We start from the raw sequence: 6,116 nt of genomic DNA on the forward strand, positions 1-6,116 counted from the left end.
GAAACTAAGAGAAGATAAATTACAACAATCCAGAAACAACCTTTCAGAAATTTTTGAACAAGAGAAGGAGATGGCAGCCGAACCCAACAACAATAATGCAAGGAGGATGCTTGGTGACTTCACAAAGCCAACGTCCAAATTTGATGGAAGAAGCATCTCCATTCCTGCCATTGGAGCAAACAATTTTGAGCTTAAGCCTCAACTAGTTGCTTTAATGCAACAGAACTGCAAGTTTTATGGACTTCCATCTGAAGATCCTTACCAGTTTTTAACTGAGTTCTTGCAGATTTGTGAGACTGTTAAGACTAATAGAGTAGATCCTGAAGTCTACAGACTCATGCTTTTCCCTTTTGCTGTAAGAGACAAAGCTAGAATATGGTTGGACTCACAACCTAAAGATAGCCTGGACTCCTGGGATAAGCTGGTCACGGCTTTCTTGGATAAATTCTTTCCTCCTCAAAAGCTGAGCAAGCTTAGAGTGGATGTTCAGACCTTCAAGCAAAAAGATGGTGAATCCCCCTATGAAGCTTGGGAAAGATACAAGCAGCTGACCAAAAAGTGTCCATCTGACATGTTTTCAGAATGGACCATATTAGATATATTCTATTATGGTCTATCTAAGTTTTCGAAAATGTCACTGGACCATTCTGCAGGTGGATCTATTCACCTAAAGAAAACGCCTGAAAAGGCTCAAGAACTTATTGACATGGTTGCAAATAACCAGTTCATGTACACTTCTGAGAGGAATTCTATGAATAATGGGACGCCCTAGAGGAAAGGAGTTCTTGAAATTGATGCTCTGAATGCCATATTGGCTCAGAACAAAGTGTTGACTCAGCAAGTCAACATGATCACTCAAAGTCTGAATGGATGGCAAAATGCATCCAACAATACTAAAGAGGCAGCTTCTGAAGAAGCTTATGATCCTGAGAACCCTGCAATAGCAGAGATAAATTACATGAGTGAACCTTATGGAAACACCTATAATTTATCATGGAGAAATCATCCAAATTTCTCATGGAAGGATCAACAAAAGCCTCAACAAGGCTTTAACAATGGTGGACGCAATAGGCTGAGCAATAGCAAGTCTTTTCCATCATCTTCTCAGCAACAGACAGAGAATTCTGAACAAAACACTTCTAATTTAGCCAATCTAGACTCTGATCTGTCAAAGGCCACTTTCAGTTTCATGAGTGAAACAAGATCCTCCATTAGAAATCTGAAGGCACAAGTGGGCCAGCTAAGTAAGAAAGTCATTGAAACTCCTCCCAGTATTCTCCCAAGCAATACAGAAGAGAATCCAAAAGGAGAGTGCAAAGCCATTGATGTGATCAATATGGCCGAATGCACAAGGGAGGAGAAGGACGAAAATCCTAGTGAGAAGGACCTCCTAGGACGTCTCTCAAGCAAGAGGGAGTTTCCTATTAAGGATCCAAAGGAATCTGAGGCTCATATAGAGACCATAGAGATTCCATTAAATCTCCTTCTGCCATTCATGAGCTCTGAAGACTATTCTTCCTCTGAAGAGGATGAAGATGTGACTGGAGAGCAAGTTGCTCAATATTTAGGAGCTATCATGAAGCTGAATGCCAAGTTGTTTGGTGATGAGACTTGGGAAGGTGAACTCCCTTGCTCATTAGTGAACTAGATACATGGATTTAGTAAATATTACCTCAAAAGAGACAAGATCCTGGCAAGTTCTTAATACCTTGTACCATAGGCACCATGACCTTTGAAAAAGCTCTATGTGATCTGGGGTCAGGGATAAATCTTATGCCACTCTCTGTAATGGAGAAGCTGGAGATCATTGAGGTACAACCTGCCTTGTTCTCATTACAATTGGCAAACAAGTCATTGAGACAAGCTTATGAAATAGTAGAGGACGTGTTAGTAAAGGTTGAAGGCCTATACATCCCTGCTGATTTCATAATCTTAGACACTAGGAAGGAAGAGGATGAGTGCATCATCCTTGGAAGACCTTTCCTAGCCACAGCAGGAGCTGTGATAGATGTCAACAGAGGTGAATTAGTCCTTCAATTGAATGGGGACTACCTTGTGTTTAAGGCACATGGCCATTCCTCTGTGACAAAAGAGAGTAAGCACAAAGAGCTTCTCTCAGTTCAGAGTCAAGAAGAGCCCCCACAGTCAAACTCTAAGTTTGGTGTTGGGAGGCCACAACCAAACTTTAAGTTTGGTGTTAAGACCCCATATCCAAGCTCTAAGTTTGGTGTTCGGAGTTTTACAACATTGACCTGATCACCTTGTGGCTCCATGAGAGCCCACTGTCAAGCTATTGACATTAAAGAAGCGCTTGTTGGGAGGCAACCCAATTTTTATTTATCTAATTTTTATTTTATTTTATTGTTATTTTGTGTTTTATTAGGTACATGATCATGTGGAGTCACGAAAAAAATATAAAAATTAAAAATAGAATCAAAAACAGCAGAAGAAAAATCACACCCTGGAGGGAGCACATCCTGGCGTTCAACGCCAGTAAGGAGCATCTGGCTGGCGTTCAACGCCAGTAAGGAGCATCTGGCTGGCGTTCAACGCCAGAACAGAGCATGAATCTGGCGCTGAACGCTAGAAACAAGCAACATTCTGGCGTTTGAACGCCAGGAATGTGCCTTGAGGAAAGCTGGTGCTAAACGCCAGTAACAATCATGGAACTGGCGTTCAACGCCAGAAACATGCTACACATGGGAGTTTGAACGCCTAGAGTATGCATCATCTCGGCGTTTAAATGCCAGAATGGTGTGCAAAGGCATTTTACATGCCTAATTGGTGCAGGGATGTAAATCCTTGACACCTCAGGATCTGTGGACCCCACAGGATCATCTCAGGATCTGTGGACCCCACAGGATCCCCACCTAACATATTCCCACCTTACCTCCTAATTCTATAACACTCTTCCCCATATCACACTTCCCAACAACTTCAATCTCTCTTCCCAATTACCCACTTCACCACTCACATCCATCCACTCTTCCCCATAAACCCCACCTACCTTCAAAATTCAAAAATACTTTCCCACCCAATCCCACCCTAAATGACCGAAACTACACCCTCTCCCCTCCCTATATATACCCTTCCATTCTACTTCATTTTCACACAACACAAACCCCCTCTTTTACACCTTGGCCGAAACACCATCTCTCCCTCTCCTCCATATTTTCTTCTTCTTCCTCTCCTCTTCTTTCTTCTCTTGCTCGAGGGCGAGCAATATTTTAAGTTTGGTGTGGTCAAAGCATAATCTTTTTTGTTTTCCATTACCATCAATGGCACCTAAGGCCGGAGAATCCTCTAGAAAAGGAAAAGGGAAGACAAAAGCTTCCACCTCCGAGTCATGGGAGATGGAAAGATTCATCTCCAAAAGCCATCAAGACCACTTCTATGATGTTGTGGCAAAGAAGAAGGTGATCCCGGAGGTCCCTTTCAAGCTCAAGAAAAATGAGTATCCGGAGATCCGACATGAGATCCGAAGAAGAGGTTGGGAAGTCCTAACCAACCCCATGCAACAAGTCAGAATCTTAATGGTTCAAGAATTCTATGCCAATGCATGGATCACTAAGAACCATGATCAAAGTATGAACCTGAGTCCAAAGAATTATCTCACAATGGTTCGAGGGAAATACTTAGATTTTAGTCCAGAAAATGTGAGGTTGGCGTTCCACTTGCCCATGATGCAAGGAGATGAATGCCCCTACACTAGAAAGGTCAACTTTAATCAAAGGTTGGACCAAGTCCTTATGGACATATGTGTGGAAGGAGCTCAATGGAAAAGAGACTCCAAAGGCAAGCCAGTTCAACTAAGAAACTGGACCTCAAGCCTGTGGCTAGAGGATGGTTGGAGTTCATTCAATGCTCCATCATTCCCACTAGCAACCGATCTGAAGTTACTGTGGATCGGGCCATCATGATTCATAGCATCATGATTGGAGAGGAAGTAGAAGTTCATGAAGTCATCTCCAATAAAATCTACAAAATAGCCGAAAAACCCTCCACCATGGCAAGGCTAGCTTTTCCTCATCTTATTTGCCATCTATGTTACTTAGCTGGAGTTATCATAGAAGGAGACATCCTCATTGAAGAGCATAAGCCCATCACCAAGAAGAGGATGGAGTAAGCAAGAGAGACCCTCCACGGATCTCAAGACATGCATGAGGAAGCTCATCATCAAGAAATCCCTGAGATGCCTCAAGGGATGCACTTTCCTCCCAACAACTATTGGGAACAACTCAACACTTCCCTAGAAGAGCTACAATGTGGAACAATTAAGGGTGGAACATCATGAGCACTCCATCATTCTCCATGAATTAAGAGAAGATCAAAGAGTAATGAGGGAGGAGCAACAAAGGCAAGGAAGGGACATAGAAGAGCTTAATTAAGGACATTGTTGGTCCTTCAAGAAGAAGACGCCACTAAGGTGGATTCATTCCTTGTTCTTATTTCTTTCTGCTTTTCGATTTCTATGTTGTGTTTATCTATGTTTTATGTCTCTACTTCATGATCATTAGTATGTAGTAACTATGTCTTAAAGCTATGAATAAAATCCATAAATCCTTCACCTCTCTTAAATGAAAAATGTTTTTAATTCAAAAGAACAAGAAGTACATGAATTTCGAATTTATCCTTGAATTTAGTTTAATTATATTGATGTGGTGACAATACTTTTTGTTTTCTGAATGAATGCTTGAACAATGCATATTTTTGATCTTGTTGTTTATGAATGTTAAAACTGTTGGCTCTTGAAAGAATGATGAACAAAGAGAAATGTTATTGATGATCTGAAAAATCATGAAATTGATTCTTGAAGCAAGAAAAAGCAGTGAAAAACAAAAGCTTGCGAAAAAAAATGGCGAAAAAAAATTAGAAAGAAAAAGAAAAAGTAAGCAGAAAAAGCCAATAGCCCTTAAAACCAAAAGGCAAGGGTAAAAAGGATCCAAGGCTTTGAGCATCAATGGATAGGAGGGCCCAAGGAAATAAAATCCAGGCCTAAGCAGCTAAACCAAGCTGTCCCTAACCATGTGCTTGTGTCATGAAGGTCCAAGTGAAAAGCTTGAGACTGAGTGGTTAAAGTCGTGATCCAAAGCAAAAAGAGTGTGCTTAAGAGCTCTGGACACCTCTAACTGGGAACTTTAGCAAAGCTGAGTCACAATCTGAAAAGGTTCACCCAGTCATGTGTCTGTGGCATTTATGTATCCGGTGGTAATACTGGAAAACAAAGTGCTTAGGGCCACGGCCAAGACTCATAAGTAGCTGTGTTCAAGAATCAACATACTTAACTAGGAAAGTCAATAACACTATCTGAAATTCTAAGTTCCTAGAGAAGCCTATCATTCTAAACTTCAAAAGAAAAAGTGAGATGCCAAAACTGTTCAGAAGCAAAAAGCTACAAGTCCCGCTCATCTAATTAGAATTAATATTCATTGATATTTTGGAATTTATAGTATATTCTCTTCTTTTTATCCTAATTGATTTTCAGTTGCTTGGGGACAAGCAACAATTTAAGTTTGGTGTTGTGATGAGCGGATAATTTATACGCTTTTTGGCATTGTTTTTAGGTAGTTTTTAGTAAGTTCAAGCTACTTTTAGGGATGTTTTTATTAGTTTTTATCTTAAATTCACATTTCTGGACTTTACTATGAGTTTGTGTGTTTTTCTGTGATTTCAGATAATTTCTGGCTGAAATTGAAGGACTTGAGCAAAACTCTGATAGGAGGCTGACAAAGGACTGCTGATTCTGTTGGAATCTGACCTCCCTGAACTCGAAATAGATTTTCTGGAGCTACAGAACCCCAAATGGCGCGCTATCAACGGCATTGGAAAGTAGACATCCAGAGCTTTCCAGAAATATATAATAGTCCATACTTTATTCGGGAATTGAGGACGTAAACTGGCGCTTAACGCAAGTTCCATGTTGCTGTCTGGATTAAAACGCCAGAAACACGTCACGACCCGGAGTTGAACGCCCAAAACACGTTACAACTTGGCGTTCAACTCCAAAAGAAGCCTCAACTCGTGGATAGATCAAGCTCAGCCCAAACATACACCAAGTGGGCCCCGGAAGTGGATTTATGCATCAATTACTTACTTCTGTAAACCCTAGTAGCTAG

Source organism: Arachis stenosperma, chromosome 6 (assembly GCF_014773155.1).
Source record: "Arachis stenosperma cultivar V10309 chromosome 6, arast.V10309.gnm1.PFL2, whole genome shotgun sequence".
NCBI classification, from domain to species: domain Eukaryota; kingdom Viridiplantae; phylum Streptophyta; class Magnoliopsida; order Fabales; family Fabaceae; genus Arachis; species Arachis stenosperma.